This window comes from Pseudophryne corroboree, chromosome 3 (assembly GCF_028390025.1).
Source record: "Pseudophryne corroboree isolate aPseCor3 chromosome 3, aPseCor3.hap2, whole genome shotgun sequence".
Taxonomy (NCBI): Eukaryota; Metazoa; Chordata; class Amphibia; order Anura; family Myobatrachidae; genus Pseudophryne; species Pseudophryne corroboree.
Window position 1 is genome coordinate 180,422,821 of NC_086446.1, and position 21,035 is coordinate 180,443,855.

The following is a 21,035-nucleotide window of genomic DNA, read 5'->3' on the forward strand; positions in this document are numbered from 1 at the left end:
CAGTAGTAGCCCCTGTGTAGTTTGCCCCCAGTAACTTGCCCTCTCATAGTTTGCCCGTCTAGTTTGCCCCCTCATAGTTTGCCCCATTGTAGTTTGCTCCTAGTACCAGCGCCTCTTACACTGAATCATATTTAAAAACAAAACAAAAACACCATACTTACCAAGCCTCGCTTCCACGTCCGACCGCAGCAGTCCTCCCGGCTTCCGCTCCTCGGCACTATGAGAGAGACGTCATGACATGCTCAGCGGCGGGACCCTTCCTCTGTGAGGGCCCAGAATTGCAGTCCCAGCCGCCCCCCTAATGGTTGCCCTGCTCTTGTAGGAGTGTCATGGTGGTCCTTGTGCATACAGCTGTATTATCTCTCGCAGTACCGCAGACACAGTGGGGGTCATTCAGATTTGATCGCTGGGCTGATAATTTTGCTGTCCTGTGATCAGTCGCCGCCTCCAGGGGGAGAGTAAATTTGCTGTGCAAGTGTGCAATCGCATGTAGCTGAGCTGCAAAAATCCACTTTATGCAGTCTGTGCGCAGTCCAGGACTTACTCCTCCAGTGCGATGAGAAAAGGTTGATCGTGGCCGGAGCTGACATCTCACAATCCCTCCCTGAAAACGCTTGGTAACGCCTGCGTTTTTCCAGACACTCCCTGTAAACGGTCAGTTGCCACCCACAGACGGCCTCTTCCTGTCAATCACCTTGCGAAAGCCCGTGCAATCGGATTTTCCGCACCATCCCGTCGCTGACTGGCGATACCTGTTGTTGCTGTCCGACACACGTGCACATTGCGGTGCATGCGCAGTTATGATCTGATGGCCTGCTGTGCAAAAACGCGCAGCAGCAATCAGATCTGAATTACCCCCAGTGGCCATATGTTGTTAAAGTTACACAGTGGAATCTGTGCGACCTAGGACTCCAACAGTCGATGTTGGTCTGATGTTTTGGTGGTGGAGGAGCATATGGACCAGCCAACGGATCTGCAGAGTGCATAGATAAGTAAAGTGGGTGTGTCACGTTTTACACAGTCCATGTCACACTTGTACCAGCAGGGAATGCTTAAAATAAGGTTTTACTTACCGGTAAATCTATTTCTCGTAGTCCGTAGTGGATGCTGGGGACTCCGTAAGGACCATGGGGATAGACGGGTTGGCTCCGCAGGAGACATGGGCACTTTAAGAAAGAATTTAGGTTCTGGTGTGCACTGGCTCCTCCCTCTATGCCCCTCCTCCAGACCTCAGTTAGAGAAACTGTGCCCAGAAGAGCTGACAGTACAAGGAAAGGATTTTGGTAATCCAGGGCAAGATTCATACCAGCCACACCAATCACACCGTATAACATGTGATAACAACCAGTTAACAGTATGACAAAAAACAGAGCATCAGGTCCAACCCTGATGCAACCATAACTTAACCCTTATTGAAGCAATAACTATATACAAGTATTGCAGAAGAAGTCCGCACTTGGGACAGGCGCCCAGCATCCACTGCGGACTACGGGAAATAGATTTACCGGTAAGTAAAATCTTATTGTCTCTAACATCCTAGTGGATGCTGGGGACTCCGTAAGGACCATGGGGATTATACCAAAGCTCCCAAACGGACGGGAGAGTGCGGATGACTCTGCAGCACCGATTGAGCAAACAGGAGGTCCTCCTCCGCCAGGGTATCAAACCTATAGAACTTTGCAAAGGTGTTTGACCCCGACCAAGTAGCAGCTCGGCACAGTTGTAGTGCCGAGACCCCTCGGGCAGCCGCCCAAGAAGAGCCCACCTTCCTAGTGGAATGGGCCTTAACTGATTTAGGCAGCGGCAATCCAGCCGCAGAATGAGCCTGCTGAATCGTGTTACAGATCCAGCGAGCAATAGTTTGCTTTGAAGCAGGAGCACCAAGCTTGTTGGAAGCATACAGGATAAACAAAGACTCTGTTTTCCTGACCCTAGCCGTTCTGGCTACATAAACCTTCAAAGCCCTGACCACATCAAGTAACTCGGAATCCTCCAAGTCAGTAGTAGCCACAGGCACCACAATAGGTTGGTTTATATGAAAGGATGAAACCACTTTCGGTAGGAATTGTGGACGGGTCCGCAATTCTGCTCTATCCGCATGGAAAACCAGATAGGGGCTTTTATGTGACAAAGCCGCCAACTCTGACACACGCCTAGCCGAAGCCAAGGCTAATAGCATGACCACCTTCCACGTGAGATATTTCAACTCCACCGTTTTGAGTGGTTCAAACCAGTGGGATTTCAGGAAACTCAACACCACGTTAAGATCCCAAGGTGCCACTGGAGGCACAAAAGGGGGCTGAATATGCAGCACTCCCTTTACAAACATCTGAACTTCAGGCAGAGAAGCCAACTCTTTTTGAAAGAAAATGGATAGGGCCGAAATCTGGACCTTAATGGAACCCAATTTTAGTCCCAAATTCACTCCGGATTGTAGGAAGTGAAGGAAACGGCCCAGCTGGAATTCCTCCGTAGGAGCATTCCTGGCCTCACACCAAGCAACCTATTTTCGCCATATACGGTGATAATGTTGAGCCGTCACGTCCTTCCTAGCCTTTATCAGCGTTGGAATGACCTCATCCGGAATGCCTTTCTCTGCTAGGATCCGGCGTTCAACTGCCATGCCGTCAAACGCAGCCGCGGTAAGTCTTGGAACAGACAGGGCCCCTGTTGCAATAAGTCCTGTCTTAGAGAAAGTGGCCACGGGTCCTCTGTGAGCATTTCTTGCAGATCTGGATACCAAGTCCTTCGTGGCCAATCTGGAACAATGAGTATTGTTCTCACTCCTCTTTTTCTTATTATCCTCAGCACCTTGGGTATGAGAGGAAGAGGAGGAAATACATAGACCGACTGGAACACCCACGGTGTCACCAGGGCGTCTACAGCTATCGCCTGAGGGTCTCTTGACCTGGCGCAATACCTCTGTAGCTTTTTGTTGAGGCGGGATGCCATCATGTCCACCTGTGGCAGTTCCCATCGACTTGTAATCTGTGCGAAGACTTCCTGATGAAGTCCCCACTCTCCCGGGTGTAGGTCGTGTCTGCTGAGGAAGTCTGCTTCCCAGTTGTCCACTCCCGAGATGAACACTGCTGACAGTGCGCTTATGTTATTCTCCGCCCAGCGAAGAATCTTGGTGGCTTCCGCCATCGCCACTCTGCTCCTTGTGCCGCCTTGACGGTTTGCATGAGCTACTGCGGTGATGTTGTCTGACTGAATCAGAACCGGATGGTCGCGAAGCAGGGTCTCCGTTTGACGTAGGGCTTTGTATATGACCCTTAGTTCCAGGATGTTGATGTGAAGGCAAGTCTCTTGACTTGACCACAGACCTTGGAAATTTCTTCCCTGTGTGACTGCACCCCAACCTCGGAGGCTTGCGTCCATGGTCACCAGGACCCAGTCCTGAATGCCGAATCTGCGGCCCTCGAGAAGGTGAGCGCTCTGTAGCCACCACAGGAGTGACACCCTGGCCCTGGGGGATAGGGTGATTAACCGATGCATCTGAAGATGTGATCCGGACCACTTGTCCAGTAAGTCCCATTGAAAGGTCCTCGCATGGAACCTGCCGAAGGGAATGGCCTCGTATGATGCCACCATCTTTCCCAGGACCCGGTTCCTGACCAGTGTCATGAGTTCCTTAGCTTTCTCTATCGGGAGATGAACCCTTTTCTGGTCTGTGTCTAGAATCATGCCCAGGAAAGGCAGACGAGTCGTAGGAACCAACTGCGACTTTGGAATATTTAGAATCCAGCCGTGTTGCCGAAACACTTTCAGAGAAAGTGCTACGCTGATCAGCAACTGCTCTCTTGATCTCGCTTTTATGAGGAGATCGTCCAAGTATGGGATAATTGTGACTCCTTGCTTCCGCAGGAGTACCATCATTTCCGCCATTACCTTGGTAAATATTCTCGGTGCCGTGGAGAGACCAAACGGCAACGTCTGAAATTGATAATGACAATCCTGTACCACAAATCTGAGGTACGCCTGATGAGGTGGATAAATGGGGACATGAAGGTATGCATCCTTTATGTCCAGATACACCATAAAATCCCCCCCTTCCAGGCTTGCGATGACCGCTCTCAGCGATTCCATCTTGAACTTGAACCTTTTCAGGTATATGTTCAGGGATTTTAAATTCAATATGGGTCTGACCGAACCGTCCGGTTTCGGGACTACAAACATGGTCGAATAATAACCCCTTCCTTGTTGAAGGAGGGGAACCTTGACCACCACCTGTTGAAGATACAATTTGTGAATTGCAGATAACACTATTTCCCTCTTGTGGGGGGAAGCTGGCAAGGCCGATTTGAGGTATCGGTGAGGTGGCATTTCCTCGAATTCCAGCTTGTATCCCTGAGACACAATCTCTATTGCCCAGGGATCCAACTGGGAGTGAACCCACTTGTGGCTGAAATTTCGAAGTTGCGCCCCCACCGGGCCTAGCCCCGCTTGTGGAGCCCCAGCGTCATGCGGCAAATTTTGTAGAGGCCGGGGAGGACTTCTGTTCCTGGGAGCTAGCTGCGTTGTGCAGCTTCTTTCCTCTGCCCCTGCCTCTGGCAAGAAAGGACGCACCTCGGACTTTCTTGTGTTTCTGTGATCGAAAGGACTGCATTTGATAATATGGTGCTCTCTTAGGCTGTGAGGAAACATATGGCAAAAAATTTGACTTTCCAGCAGTAGCTGTGGAGACCAGGTCCGAGAGACCCTCCCCAAACAATTCCTCACCCTTATAAGGTAAAACCTCCATATGCCTTTTTGAGTCGGCATCACCTGTCCATTGCCGAGTCCACAGGACCCTTCTGGCAGAAATTGACATAGCATTTATTCTAGAACCCAGTAGACTAATGTCTCTTTGAGCATCTCTCATATAAAGGACAGCATCTTTAATATGCCCCAGGGTCAATAAAACAGTATCCCTATCTAGGGTATCCAACTCCTCTGATAAGGTATCAGTCCATGCCGCTACTGCACTACAGACCCAGGCCGACGCGATTGCCGGTCTGAGCAAGGTACCTGAATGTGTATAAATGGACTTCAGGGTACCCTCCTGTTTGCGATCAGCAGCATCCTTGAGGGTTGCCGTATCCTGGGACGGCAGGGCTACCTTTTTGGATAAGCGTGTTAAAGCTTTGTCCACCCTAGGGGAGGATTCCCATCGTAACCTGTCCGTTGGCGGGAAAGGATACGCCATAAGAATCCGTTTGGAAATCTGCATTTTTTTATCTGGAGATTCCCAAGCTTTTTCACATAACTCATTCAGTTTGTGTGAGGGGGGAAAAGTTACCTCAGGTTTCTTTCCCTTATACATATAAACCCTTGTGTCAGGGACAGGGGTTTCCTCTGTGATGTGCAAAACATCCTTAATTGCTATAATCATATATCGGAGTGATTTAGCCAACTTAGGCTGTAACTTTGCATAATCGTCATCGACACTGGAGTCAGAATCCATGTAGGTATCTGTGTCAACAATTTGGGATAGTGGGCGCTTCTGAGACCCTGACGGCCTCTGCGACATAGGATCAGGCACGGGTTGGGACCCTGACTGTCCTGAGGCTTCAGCTTTATCTAACCTCTTATGCAAGGAATTAACATTATCATTTAAAACCTTCCACATGTCCATCCAATCAGGTGTCGGCGCCGTCGGCGGAGACACCACATTCACTTGCTCCCGCTCTGCTTCCACATAGCCTTCCTCATCAGACATGTCGACACAAGCGTACCGACACACCACACACACACAGGGAATGCCCTTTTTGAAGACAGTTCCCCCACAAGGCCCTTTGGAGAGACAGAGAGAGAGAGTATGCCAGCACACACCCCAGCGCTATATCCCAGGAATAACACAGTAACTTAATGTTAACCCAGTAGCTGCTGTTTATATTGTGTATTTGCGCCTAATTTATGTGACCCCCCTCTCTTTTTACCCTATTCTACCGTGAATCTGCAGGGGAGAGCCTGGGGAGCTTCCTCTCAGCGGAGCTGTGGAGAAAAAATGGCGCTGGTGAGTGCTGAGGAAGAAGCCCCGCCCCCTCGACGGTGGGCTTCTGTCCCGCTTAAATATGCATTTTCTTGGCGGGGGCTCATACATATATACAGTGCCCAACTGTATATATGTTTACTTTTGCCAAAAAGAGGATTCAAATGCTGCCCAGCCCCCCCCCCCCCCCCTGCGCCCTGCACCCTTACAGTGACCGGAGTATGTGAGGTGTGTGGGAGCAATGGCGCACAGCTGCAGTGCTGTGCGTTACCTCAGTGAAGAACGGAGTCTTCTGCCGCCGATTTGAAGTCTTCTTGCTTCTCATACTCACCCGGCTTCTGTCTTCCGGCTCTGGAGGGGGACGGCGGCGCTGCTCTGGGATCGGACGGCGAGGGTGAGATCCTGCGTACGATCCCTCTGGCGCTAATGGTGTTCAGTAGCCTAAGAAGCAGGACCTAGCTTCAGAGAGTAGGGCTGCTTCTCTCTCCTCTGTCCCACGATGCAGGGAGTCTGTTGCCAGCAGAGCTCCCTGAAAATAAAAACCTAACAAAATACTTTCTCTCAGCGATCTCAGGAGAGCTCACTGAAAAGCACCCAGCTTGTCTGGGCACAGTCTCAAACTGAGGTCTGGAGGAGGGGCATAGAGGGAGGAGCCAGTGCACACCAGAACCTAAATTCTTTCTTAAAGTGCCCATGTCTCCTGCAGAGCCAGACTGTCTATCCCCATGGTCCTTACGGAGTCCCCAGCATCCACTAGGACGTTAGAGAAACTGGCATTACATATTTACACACTTTAACTGGGTATGGGATCGCAGTGAAAGCAGCATTAGCGTGTAATTGTGAATCAAGCCCAATAAACGACTGCAAATAAGATACTAAATTTAGAAAAAAGGGAGTTATTCAGGCAGAAAATTAATCCTATAACATTGATAAGGAAAATTATTTAGAACACGAATACCCCTTTTACACCAAAATCCCGAATCCGACCCAGGATTTGGAACACGTTTCCAATCCAGATCAGAGCCAGGATTTACCCTATTTCCACTGGTTGGCACTGTCCTTGTGAAGTCTTTAAGGCCGGCACATGGAGCGCAACAGGAAATCTGCTGATCGGGACCTCTGGGCACCTACATCACACTGGGGGCCAAGCCCAGTACTCTGGCAGCTGTTGGGCTGCCCCAGCCTCCGTCTCTGTGCAGTGAATGGACGTCGCACTCATGCACACAGAATCCATTCACCTTCAACCCATACCTAAAGTTGACTTAAAGTACATTGGGTCTAATTACTAAGGCTTGGATGGACATACAGTGGACAGAGATAAAGTACCAGCCTATCAGTTCCTAACTGCCGTGTTTCAGGCTGAGTTTAAAAAATGTCATTAAGGAGATGACTGGCTGGTACTTTTTCTCTCTCCATTTATCGCTCTCTAAGCGATGATGCATCTAGCCTAATGCATGTAACATGGTAGTTAGGAGCTGATTGGCTGGTATTTTATCTCCATCCACTTTATCTACATCCAAGGCTTAGTAAATAGACCCCATTATCTGTAAGTGGTACACTGTGTATAACCAGCAGTAACTAGGCAACTGCAGCCCCCTTTAAGTCTGTAGGAAGGAGCTGACACTGCTTTGGTTTTCCTGTAATCAGCATCTTCCAAACAATAATAACTAAGGGATTTCTAAGTTAGAGCCCTTGCAGGTCCTGATGTCACTGCCCAACCAATCGATGTTCTGGATACACCTGTACTGGGCTCTCTATATACTGTATACTGGGTGGTGAGGATAACTGACTCACACAGACAGAGGCTGGGGAACTGCAATAGTTATACCCCTTTTCCACTTCCGCAATAACACGGGTTATTGCAGGGTCTTCCCGGGTTGTGGATGGTGTAAAAGGGTCCTTGAAAAGTAACCTTGATCGAGTAACAGAAGAATCCGATCCTGGTAACACTGCTGTGTAAACAGCGCAACTAAGGTTATCTGACTGGCTTAATTGGCTGTGTATGCAGAAGTCCGCCTCAAGTGAATGTCTGTGGAGTGACATGCAGGGCAGACCCGGGAATAACCGGGGGATGCGGTCAAGATCCCACCGGACAGAGGGGCAGATGTATTAACTTGGAGAAGGCATAAGTAAGTGATAAACCAGTGATATGTGCAAGGTGATAATGGCACCAGCCAATCAGATCCTAACTGTTAATTTACATATTGGAGCGGATTGGCTGGTGCCTTTATCACCTTGCACATATCACTAGTTTATCACTTCCTTATGCCATCTCCAGGTTAATACATCTGCCCTAGAATCCCGGCAGTCGAAATACCGACACCGGGATCCCGACCGGCACAATCCCGACATATTCTCCCTCTGTGGGTGTCCAAGACACCCCCACGTTGGGATTGTGCCGGTCGGGATCCCGGTGTCGGTATTCCGACTGCCGGGATCCCGTCCGGCAGGATTTCGTACTGATCCCATACCCGGGTCCAAAGTGCAGTGTAAACGGAGTCTGACCTGGGTGGGGAACCATATCTGAATAATCCGGGTTTTGGTGGAAAAAAGATATAAATTGAGATGAAGTCGAGGAAACCCCATTCCAGATGGTGTTCTATGTTCAGGGACAAAGAGCAAAGATGTTGCACTTGTAATTATGTTCATTGTCATGGTTATTCTTGTTAATACAAGGCTAACAGAGCGTACAAAAGATATTTGCACATACAGCTGATCGATATAGGATACATTCGTTGTTATGCATAAATCAATGTATTTCTTGTTCTAGTTAGAAATCAGTTATGCAACCCATCCATTTAGTACTCCTGCCTACTTCAATGTTCACTTGTTTTTGGTGCATTACGCAATGTATGATTTTACACTTCATTATTATTGTTATTATTATTATGACTTTTTTTAGTTCTGCCTTTCTCTGTATCCAGTATCTCCCTGTTGCATCGTGCTACAAATGTCTTTACGTATTAAAAGTAAAAAGCAGCAATATCTTTTATACACAAGGTAAGAGATAAGTTAACTGCAGCGATATATATAGATAGATAGATAAAATGTGTGTATACACAAAGCAATTCTAACACACTACAACGCTGTAGATATTATCCGCATAAATGGCCAGAGAGAGGTGAAGCTAGGAATAGACGCGTTTTCGTATAGCCCGCCCGCATCCCTCAAGATCGAGACAAGAATAAAATAAACTCCGATGATCGGGCAGCTAATGAGAGCGTTGCGTCTAGCCCCGCCCCCATAAGGCGTGGTTAGGCAGATAACTCCTCCAATAACACTCCTGTAATCTCATAACAGCAGCCAAGGGAGGCGGCTACTAATGGGGGCATCATTAACGCGATAACCACGGCCCCCGCTGCTACAACCCAGTAGCGATTGAATGGGAATTTTGACCGACATACAGCCCCACCAATCAGTATAGTACGGGGGGCGTGGCCGGCGGGGTAGGTGAGGTGTAATGAGACTCGGTGTAATCAGTGTCATGTCGGACCCGAACGCAGCGCAACAAAATGGCGGCGGATGCTTAAAGGTGTCTTCAAAATCGGGTGACTGGAGGAGGTGAGGATACCGCGGGTGGGGACGCGCACGCCGCCGGCCCTGGGGCGGGTGAGGGGATGTGGTGGAGCTGGGAGTGACGTCATGCATATTATGTATGACGTTGCCTGTAAACATGTGATGCGTGCGTGACGTCATCAGAGCACCAGTTTAGTGTGCGATGACGTCAGCGCCGCCCGTGTACACACCAGGGACATTCACATTCACAGCGGAGTGACAGCTGTCGTCCGTGCAGAGCAGGTACCGGTGTGTGCGTTGCTGTGTGTGTGTGTGTGCGCCCGGGATGATGGGCTGCTGGGTGTCAGTGTGTGACAGCTCCTGCCTGCTGCTGCGTGTGTTACCTGTCCTTAGCCGGCTAATGTGTGTGGGTGCAATGTGCATGTGTCATCACAACTCGTGTGCAGTCACTGTATACACACAGCACATGCCACTGTGCAGGTGTCCTTACATTGCTATATGCACTGCTGACTAAGTAATAATAATAATAATAATAGTAATAATAATAATAAATAATAATAATAATAATAATAATGTATTGTATTGCAGTGTGAGTGATGGTTGCCAGCCACACATGTAGCAGAAATGTGCTGTGCTAGTAGTGCTGTGTGTGTGTACAAGCCTGTGTCATTGTGTGATGCTCATCCTCCTCCTCACCCTGCAGTGTCCACCTGTTCACATGTGACACCAGCAGCAGCCTGCTGGGACTGGGAGCTCTATGTATCACATTCACTTGTTCTCTCTGTTTCTGCCTCTTGGGGGCTCCAAGTGTATTCTGTATACAGTTCAGCAGGTCTACAGCTTTCACTCTGCCCTATGGCAGCTGGGGAGGGGGGAGAATGAGCAGTATTTATTTGTGTTCCTTAGAAAGCCCAATTTCCAGTGTAGTCACCTCAACTGTGACAAACAAGTGCTGTTACTATGTGCATATATATAATCCCTGCTGTCTCGTTTTACTGCTCCAGTGTTTGTTAGGACAATGTGTATATTCTAATGAATAATGCACCTCTTACTGTAAACTATCAGGGATAATTATTATATGTTTATAAATGACCATGCCCTTGAACCTGGTCAATTTGGTGCAATGGGCCGTTGTTGCTGCATTTGAACGCTGGTAATGGCACCTTATATCGCCCCTAAATTGTGCATTTTACCTCACAGCCCTATAGTGCTGTGCAGGAAATGCCACAATATTATCTCATGTGGAGGTATTTGTACGCACTGTACATTGCACCAGAATGTGCGATCTTACATCACATTTAATTTAATTAAGCACTTTGACTTCTAATATCCATATAATGTATGGTGAGGGATTACATTATACCAAGTTGAATCAGCTTGCTTTTTAACAACTATATAATATATATTTCACTACTTTTTGTCATGTTAGCTGTACAAGTACTAATCCAAGTGTCTGGTTACTGTATACTAAGGCATATTTTCATTTAATTTCACAGCATTTATTTTGTTATGAAGAAAAAATGTTGGTAGGATTGCTTAGTGCATGAAAACAAACCAGGTCTGCCAAATATTATAAACATCCTGTAGGATGGCAATTGTAATTAGAAGAAGGCAATGTTTGTTTACTTAACCGTGCAAGAAAGTATACATGGGATTCCTATAGTAACTGCAAATATCCAGGAAGTAATGGCTCATAGTAAAGCTAGTCTTGTGCTTGTTTCTAAAGGTGGACGTGAGTGACTGTACATCTGGTCTACCACTTTCGTATTTGTAGACTAAGGGGGTCATTCCGAGTTGATCGCTCGCTGCTGATTTTCGCAGCGCAGCGATCAGGTGAAAAAGTGGCATTTATTAGCATGCGTATGGGCCGCAATGCGCACGCACGTCGTACGGGTACAGAGCCCGTTGTGGTTGTGCACAGGTTGTAGCAAAGTTTTTCTTCGCACTGACGGCCGCAAGAAGATTGACAGGAAGGGGGCGTTTCTGGGTGTCAACTGACCGTTTTCAGGGAGTGTTTGCAAAAACGCAGGCGTGTCTGAAAAAACGCAGGCGGGGCTCGGCGTTCGCTGGGCGGGTGTATGACGTCAAATCCGGACACGAATAGGCTGAAGTGATCGCAAGCGCTGAGTAGTTTCAGAGCTACGCTGAAACTGCACAAACTGTTTTTGTAGAGCTCAGCTGCACAAGCGTTCGCACTTCTGCTAAGCTAAAATACACTCCCCAGTGGGCGGCGGCATAGCGTTTGCACGGCTGCTAAAACTAGCTAGCGAGCGATCAACTCGGAATGAACCCCTAAATTGGCTCGAGGTTACACTGTTTCCCCCTCCTGTAGTTACTTCAGAAAAAGCAAAAGTCTGATTGGATTAAATCAGGCAGCATAGAAAATTTGGTCTCCTAATGGCCGCCATTGTATATGTCTGAGGTCATCAACTGATCTTATAAGATTAGTTTTTTTTTTTTTTCAGCATGTGCAGATCCTTCTTTCAGTGAACAGTGATATATATGAAAAAACTGTTACTGCATTGTTGAGGTAAAATGCACATGATCGGTTATTTGCATCATGGTAAGGAAACATATTTTTAAGTATTAAAATTGTTAAAACAAAAATGATAGTTGATTGAGGCAGAGTTTCCCAAACTCTCCCGTTAATGGTCAGGTTTTAAGGATATCCATCATTGGCATTTCTATCATGGTTGCGGTGCACACGTCCTGAGTCCAGGGGGGGCCCCCACCGCACACACTGCACCCATATTTTCATACTCACCTCTCCGATGTCCACCGCCGGGCGCTGCAGCGGCAGCCGTTGCGGCAAAAAAACTAAAAAATGGCCGCTGCGCAAGCGCAGTTGGACTTTTGTCTCCAAAACATGGCGGGCGCCATGTTTTGGGAGACCTGCGCGTGCACAGTATACTCCGGCATATTGCCGGAGCCTATGGTGCCATGGAGAGGAGGGAGCCCAACCGGAGTGTGCACACGGGCCCCCTCCTCTCTTAAGACTCTCCTGATATCCGTGTTTGAGTCCAGATAGTTAAATCAAATGAAGGTACTTATTAAGTCACCTGTGCATGGCTATCCTTTAAAACCTGGTTTGTTATGGTGGAGTTAGGGAAACTCTGGAATAAGGTTTTGGTACTATAAGATTATAGGCCGAAATATCCGTTCCTGTAAAGGAATCACATACTGTGATATGGAATTTGGAGAATGTGGGTGTTAAAGTATAGTGATAATTTAACAGCACTTGCATTTACAATAGTAGTTTATCAGTGAACCAGGATCTTACAGTACAGAGTTAGAATTTCAAAGGTTATCTTGTATGTCCACCAAGAAAAAACATGTGTATGCATTAGGGTAAGGTAAATATTTTTGCTCAAATACTTAAGAAATGATTGATCTTATTCACCTAAAGGAGTCCTTAATTACAGTGATTTTTCTGATTCAATGCAAGTAATGGTACACATCTTTTTATTGGTGAAATATCTTGTGTTATGTGTTTTATGTGTACTTATCAATTTCTGTTTGGTTTCAGAATGTGGTGTTTGCTGGCACTGCAGAAGGATTTTACATCTGCAGGTTAAGCAGCCAGAAAGACATCAGAGGTCAAGGTATGCCTTAATCACTTTTTGTGTAAAGTAAGCACACCGTTGACCTTGTTGATGTTTGTTTAGTTACACTACCTATAGCAAATAACATATATACAGTGGGTGAGTTCCTGGTTCCTGTGACCTCATTTTAGTAACAAAGCAGAGGTAGTTCCATCATTCTGAGTGTCATAGGGAAATAACAGTTCTATAGATATTTATTTTTTCTGTTCTAAAAGTTTGTGGAATAATGCATCTAGTAGACAAGTTCTTCCCTTCTGCAGCAAGTATAGCTCACTGATGACTGCTATGAAACTATCGCACAGTATATGTAGTATAGTCTACACGAGTGCTGCAGGATCCACATGAAAGTGCCCCCGCAATAAAGGGCACTGAAACATTGACAAAGAGGTGGGATGGTCCTACCTGCTAGATTACAGTTTATAGAAAAATAAGAATTTAATACATGAGGATAAGTACCAAACCGTGCGTATAGATAAAGGCGGTACAATGGTGATAATGCATACAGTGTTGCATTCAGTATATGCATTTTTTTGTTTTTGTGCTCACAGTGCGGCAACAACTACAGCTGAAAACTCTGTATTAGGCATCTAGTTTTTTTTTTTATACCTAGAACATTTAATTTTAAGAGGTCAAATCGACATGTTTGCACAAAGTTGAATAAGAATGAATAGAGTCTAGGTATATTGAAGTTCTATAACTAACTAGACCTCTAATACGCCTGAATACCCTGGGAGCTGGCAGTTAAATGTGCAAGCACTACTATTTTCCTTGTACTATAGCAGAGTTTCCAAAACTCCGCCATTACAGTCCAGGTTTTAAGGATTTCCTCCATGCTTGATTCCATATGGTTAAATCCAATTGGCTGAGGTACGAATTAATTATTCTATGCTCAAGCATGGATATCCTTACGATCTGTACTGTAGTGACACAGTTTTGGAAACTCTACACCAGTGTTTCCTAAACTGTGTGCCTAGGCACCCTGGGGTGCTGAGAGGGTTTTGCGGGGGTGCTTCAGGTTGGTGGTCGAGGATCAAATCACATTATATATAGTCAACCAGTGCTCATGGCTGCCAGTCATAAAACATGCGGACAATCGGAAGCACAACTGTACCACATAACTGTATCTAAGAATGACAGGTCGGCAAATTATTTTGCTTCCAAATTTATCAGTAAAAATCTTTTATCGTAGGGGTGCCATGAAAACATGCTGATACTCTAGGGCGCCATAATTGGAGAAAGTTTGGGAACCACTGCCATATACTATAGAATTGTTAGCATAAGCCACAGCAATAACATTATTTTCCACTGTATTTTACATCAGTGTGTGCTGCCCATTTAGACGCCGTCCATGAAAAATGAAAGTGTCATTAAGGTAAGTTGCATGTGATACACCAAGTGGTCCTAGTCGATAACTTAAATCTTTGCAAAAAATCTTCAGAGGGGGGAAAAGAAGCTGTGTGATTGTGTCACACCCTGTGTTGCTTAGTGGCTAGACACCCAAATGTAAAGGAAACCACAACACTCAAGTATGTACTTTATTACACCTCATAAAAGTAACAATCTCATAAATTGATCCTCTTCCCACAACCTTGACACAGCCCTGAATGTGTTGGAGCTGTTGAGCCTGTCTTTATCACTGTCATTTGCTGTATTTTAATCCCTGAGACTTTTTTTTCTTGGCTTGCTCATTTAGGTGGTTAGAAGGGAATACATACACCTGCTTAACCTAGACAGACACAATTCTTATGTGAAGGTACACAATAGTTTTTTTTTTTAAAATAAATGTCTTTTTTATTTCAATTGAAACATAACAAAGATGCACAATAAAGTAGGTACACAATAGTTTGTGATCACATTACTTGACTTCAACATAAGGGGAAATAATATGATGTCTCAAAACAAGCAATAAGCAGGTGGATTGGATCAAAGTGATGCGATCTAATCACAGCAGGGGCCTGATGCTGTGGGTTACACTACTGCACATATGCACCTGTATTATAACTGACCAAAATAACTAGAAAAGCAGTGGTTCAGAAACGGGTGGTTCTGCGTTTATGCCTGCAAGCCTGAAACTTGTTTTTTTTTTTCTCTTAATAACATAATATCTCTCTTCTCCCAAACTAGTTATTTTCTAATAAGGGCCCCATACACTAGAACGATAATGCCCAATTTCGGGCATTCGGGCCGATATATCGGGTGACATCGGGCATTTTGGAGGTGTTTCCGATCCGATGCACATTCCCGTGAGGGTCGGATCGGCTCCCCTAGATCGTTATTGCTGCATTCGTGATATGTTGGTTCCCGCAGGCATGGCTGGGATCGCATACAATATATCGCATGCAAAATGTACCAAATCGTATGGAACCACTCCTGGGAGAGTTCAAGGGAAATCGCCTCCGACTTCAGCCTCAGGACATATCGTTGTAGTGTATGGGGTCCTTTACACATGCTGAATGAATGCTAGCTAGTCAGCTTCCCTGCTATAAACTGATGCAGTGATATTTACATCTTACCTACTTCCTGTAGACAGTGCACAAAGGGGTAACACTGGTTGGTTGGAATCTTCCCAAAATATAGGATCCATGGCATGGAGCATTAACAGTTACATTAGGTGGAGGATGTTCTTTTGAGATACTTATACCCAACTTAAAAAACATGAGCGCTAGACAAAATAAATGTATGAGTGATAGACAAAATAAAAGTAATGTATACTTCTGCATAAAAACAATGATATTTATGCACACAAGTTGCCTTGCTAACGATGCTTGTTAATTTTTGGTGCACGCTTTGCTGGTGAAGTTTGTTGGGCCTGATTAAAAGGTATAAGCGTTGCTGATACAGAACTGGACCAGTCCCTCTAACTTAATGCTCTGCACAAACTGTGAACAATTTTTTACTTCAGTAAAACTTTTAAAGTAATGTTATGTGATTAGGTGGGGTTGTTTATTGGGGTTATGTGATCAGGTGGGATTATGTTTTGGGTACTTATAGGTTGAATGATAAGTATCCTCTGTTTTATTACTTATACTTTTCTCTATCGTCCTAAGTGGATGCTGGGGTTCCTGAAAGGACCATGGGGAATAGCGGCTCCACAGGAGACAGGGCACAAAAGTAAAGCTTTTACAGGTCAGGTGGTGTGTACTGGCTCCTCCCCCTATGACCCTCCTCCAGACTCCAGTTAGATTTTTGTGCCCGGCCGAGAAGGGTGCAATTCTAGGTGGCTCTCATAAAGAGCTGCTTAGAGAGTTTAGCTTAGGTTTTTTATTTTACAGTGATTCCTGCTGGCAACAGGATCACTGCAACGAGGGACAGAGGGGAGAAGAAGTGAACTCACCTGCGTGCAGGATGGATTGGCTTCTTGGCTACTGGACATGAAGCTCCAGAGGGACGATCACAGGTACAGCCTGGATGGTCACCGGAGCCACGCCGCCGGCCCCCTCACAGATGCTGAAGCAAGAAGAGGTCCAGAATCGGCGGCTGAAGACTCCAGCAGTCTTCTTAAGGTAGCGCACAGCACTGCAGCTGTGCGCCATTTTCCTCTCAGCACACTTCACACGGCAGTCACTGAGGGTGCAGGGCGCTGGGGGGGGGCGCCCTGGGAGGCAAATGAAAACCTTTAAAAAGGCTAAAAATACCTCACATATAGCCCCAGAGGCTATATGGAGATATTTACCCCTGCCTAAATGTACTAAATAGCGGGAGACGAGCCCGCCGAAAAAGGGGCGGGGCCTATCTCCTCAGCACACGGCGCCATTTTCTGTCACAGCTCCGCTGGTCAGGAAGGCTCCCAGGTCTCTCCCCTGCACTGCACTACAGAAACAGGGTATAACAGAGAGGGGGGGCAAAATAAATGGCAATATATTAATATAAAAGCAGCTATAAGGGAGCACTTAATCATAAGGCTATCCCTGTCATATATAGCGCTTTTTGGTGTGTGCTGGCAGACTCTCCCTCTGTCTCCCCAAAGGGCTAGTGGGTCCTGTCTTCGTATAGAGCATTCCCTGTGTGTCTGCTGTGTGTCGGTACGTGTGTGTCGACATGTATGAGGACGTTATTGGTGTGGAGGCGGAGCAATTGCCAAATATGAGGATGTCACCTCCTAGGGGGTCGACACCAGAATGGATGCCTTTATTTGTGGAATTACGGGATAGCGTCAACTCGCTTAAGCAGTCGTTTGCCGACATGAGGCGGCCGGACACTCAATTAGTGCCTGTCCAGGCGCCTCAAACACCGTCAGGGGCTGTAAAACGCCCCTTGCCTCAGTCGGTCGACACAGACCCAGACACAGGCACTGATTCCGGTGGTGAAGGTGACGAATCAACCGTATTTTCCAGTAGGGCCACACGTTATATGATTTTGGCAATAAAGGAGATGTTACATTTAGCTGATACTACAGGTACCACTAAACAGGGTATTATGTGGGGTGTGAAAAAACTACCAGTAGTTTTTACCGAATCAGAAGAATTAAATGACGTGTGTGATGAAGCGTGGGGTGCCCAGATAAAAAACTGCTAATTTCAAAGAAGTTATTGGCTTTATACCCTTTCCCGCCAGAGGTTAGGGAGCGCTGGGAAACACCTCCTAGGGTGGACAAAGCGCTAACACGCTTATCAAAACAAGTGGCGTTACCCTCTCCTGAGACGGCCGCACTTAAAGATCCATCAGATAGGAGGATGAAAAATATCCAAAAAGGTATATACACACATGCAGGTGTTATACTACGACCAGCTATTGCGACTGCCTGGATGTGCAGTGCTGGGGTAGTTTGGTCAGAGTCCCTGATCGAAAATATTGATACCCTGGACAGGGACAATATTTTACTGTCGTTAGAACAAATAAAGGATGCATTTCTTTATATGCGTGATGCACAGAGAGATATCTGCACACTGGCATCACGGGTAAGTGCTATGTCCATTTCGGCCAGAAGAGCTTTATGGACACGACAGTGGACAGGCGATGCGTAGAGGAGTTATTTGGGGTCGGTCTATCGGATTTGGTGGCCACGGCTACGGCCGGGAAATCCACCTTTCTACCTCAAGTCACTCCCCAACAGAAAAAGGCACCGACCTTTCAACCGCAGCCCTTTCGTTCCTTTAAAAATAAGAGAGCAAAGGGCTATTCATATCTGCCACGAGGCAGAGGACGAGGGAAGAGACAGCAACAGGCAGCTCCTTCCCAGGAACAGAAGCCCTCCCCGGCTTCTACAAAAGCCTCAGCATGACGCTGGGGCTTCGCAAGCGGACTCGGGGGCGGTAGGCGGTCGTCTCAAGAATTACAGCGCGCAGTGGGCTCACTCGCAGGTAAATCCCTGGATCCTGCAGATAATATCTCAGGGGTACAGGTTGAAATTAGAGACAGAGCCACCTCGCCGTTTCCTGAAGTCTGCTTTACCAACGTCCCCCTCAGAAAGGGAGACGGTTTTGGAAGCCATTCACAAGCTGTATTCTCAGCAGGTGATAGTCAAGGTACCTCTTCTACAACAAGGGAAGGGGTATTATTCCACTCTTTTTGTGGTACCGAAGCCGGATGGCTCGGTAAGGCCTATTCTAAATCTGAAGTCCTTGAACCTGTACATAAAGAAGTTCAAGTTCAAGATGGAGTCACTCAGAGCAGTGATAGCGAACCTGGAAGAAGGGGACTTTATGGTATCCTTGGACATCAAGGATGCGTATCTCCACGTTCCAATTACCCCTCACACCAGGGGTACCTCAGGTTCGTTGTACAAAACTGTCACTATCAGTTTCAGACGCTGCCGTTTGGTTTGTCCAAGGCATCTCGGGTCTTTACAAAGGTAATGGCCGAGATAATATTTCTTCTTCGAAGAAAAGGCGTATTAATTATCCCATACTTGGACGATCTCCTAATAAGGGCAAGGTCCAGAGAACAGCTAGAGATGGGTTTAGCACTATCTCAAGAGGTGCTAAAGCAGCACGGATGGATTCTGAATATTCCAAAATCCCAATTAATGCCGACAACTCGTCTGCTGTTCCTGGGGATGATTCTGGACACAGTTCAGAAAAAGGTTTTTCTTCCCGAAGAAAAAGCCAAGGAGTTATCTGACCTGGTCAGGAACCTCCTAAAACCAGGAAAGGTGTCTGTACATCAATGCACAAGAGTCCTGGGAAAAAATGGTAGCTTCTTACGAAGCAATCCCTTTCGGCAGATTCCATGCAAAGGGATCTGTTGGACAAATGGTCAGGGTCGCATCTTCAGATGCACCTGCGGATAACCCTGTCGCCGAGGACAAGGGTATCCCTTCTGTGGTGGTTGCAGGAGGCTCATCTATTGGAGGGCCGCAGATTCGGCATGCAGGATTGGATCCTGGTGACCACGGATGCCAGCCTGAGAGGCTGGGGAGCAGTCACACAGGGAAGAAATTTCCAGGGAGTGTGGTCGAGCCTGAAAAAGTCTCTTCACATAAGCATTCTGGAACTAAGAGCAATCTACAATGCTCTAAGCCAGGCGAAACCTCTGCTTCAAGGAAGACCGGTGTTGATCCAGTCGGACAACATCACGGCAGTCGCCCATGTAAACAGACAGGGCGGCACAAGAAGCAGGAGGGCAATGGCAGAAGCTGCCAGGATCCTTCGCTGGGCGGAGAATCACGTGATAGCACTGTCAGCAGTATTCATCCCGGGCGTGGACAACTGGGAAGCAGACTTCCTCAGCAGACACGACCTTCACCCGGGAGAGTGGGGACTTCATCCAGAAGTTTTCCACATGCTATTAAACCGTTGGGTAAAACCAATGGTGGCCATGATGGCGTCTCGCCTCAACAAAACACTGGACAGGTATTGCGCCAGGTCAAGAGATCCGCAGGCAATAGCTGTGGACGCGCTGGTAACACATTGGGTGTACCAGTCGGTATATGTGTTTCCTCCTCTGCCTCTCATACCAAAGGTATTGAGGATTATACGGCAAAGAGGAGTAAGACTAGTGGCTCCGGATTGGCCAAGAAGGACTTGGTACCCGGAACTTCAAGAGATGGTCACGGATGATCCGTGGCCTCTACTTCTGAGAAGGGACCTGCTTCAGCAGGGTCCTTGTCTTTTTCAAGACTTACCGCGGCTGCGTTTGACGGCATGGCGTTTGAATGCCAGATCCTAAAAGGAAAAGGCATTCCAGAAGAAGTCATTCCTACCTTGATAAAGGCAAGGAAGGAAGTCACCGCGAAGCATTATCGCCGTATTTGGCGAAAATATGTTGCGTGGTGCGAGCAGCGGAGTGCTCCGATGGAGTAATTTCAACTGGGTCGTTTTCCTACATTTCCTGCAATCAGGATTGTCTATGGGTCTCAAATTGGGATCTATTAAGGTTTCAAATTTCGGCCCTATCAATATTCTTCCAAAAAGAATTGGCCTCAGTCCCTGAGGTCCAGATTTTTATCAAAGGAGTACTGCATATACAGCCTCCTGTGGTGCCTAAGGTGGCACCGTGGGATCTAAATGTAGTTTTAGATTTCCTCAAATCCAATTGGTTTGAACCACTAAAGAATGTGGATTTGAAATATCTCACATGGAAAGTGACTATGTTACTGGCCCTGGCTTCGGCCGGGGGAGTATCTGAACTGGCGGCTTTGTCTTATAAAAGCCCTTATTTAATTTTCCATTCGACATAGGGCAGAGCTGCGGACGCGTCCGCATTTTCTCCCTAAGGTGGTATCAGCGTTTCACCTGAACCAGCCTATTGTAGTGCCTGCGGCTACAGACGACTTGAAGGACTCCAAGTTGTTGGACGTTGTCAGAGCCTTAAAAATATACATTTAAAGGACGGCTGGAGTCAGAAAATCTGACTCGCTGTTTATACTGTATGCACCCAACAAGTTGGGTGCACCTGCTTCTAAGCAGTCGATTGCTCGTTGGATTTGTAACAAAATTCAACTTGTACATTCTGTGGCAGGCCTGCCACAGCCTAAATCTGTTAAGGCCCATTCCGCAAGGAAG

General features: G+C 46.8%; 1 protein-coding gene across 10 annotated transcripts in view; it reads left to right on the plus strand.

Annotated features, from left to right (window-relative positions):
* Positions 1 to 9,295: 9,295 nt before the first annotated feature.
* Positions 9,296 to 21,035, plus strand: part of KAT6B (lysine acetyltransferase 6B) — a 340,449-nt gene continuing 328,709 nt past the window's right edge. For 2 of the 10 annotated variants that reach the window (XM_063958654.1, XM_063958661.1), the window contains exons 1-2: positions 9,296 to 9,535; positions 13,017 to 13,092. The gene's annotated coding sequence lies outside the window, so the exon portion shown is untranslated. Of the gene's footprint in view, positions 9,536 to 9,592; positions 9,773 to 11,955; positions 12,054 to 13,016; positions 13,093 to 14,413; positions 14,465 to 14,785; positions 14,846 to 21,035 lie in introns of those variants that run through there. The other 8 variants (XM_063958663.1, XM_063958664.1, XM_063958656.1 and 5 more) reach the window with 7 other exon arrangements.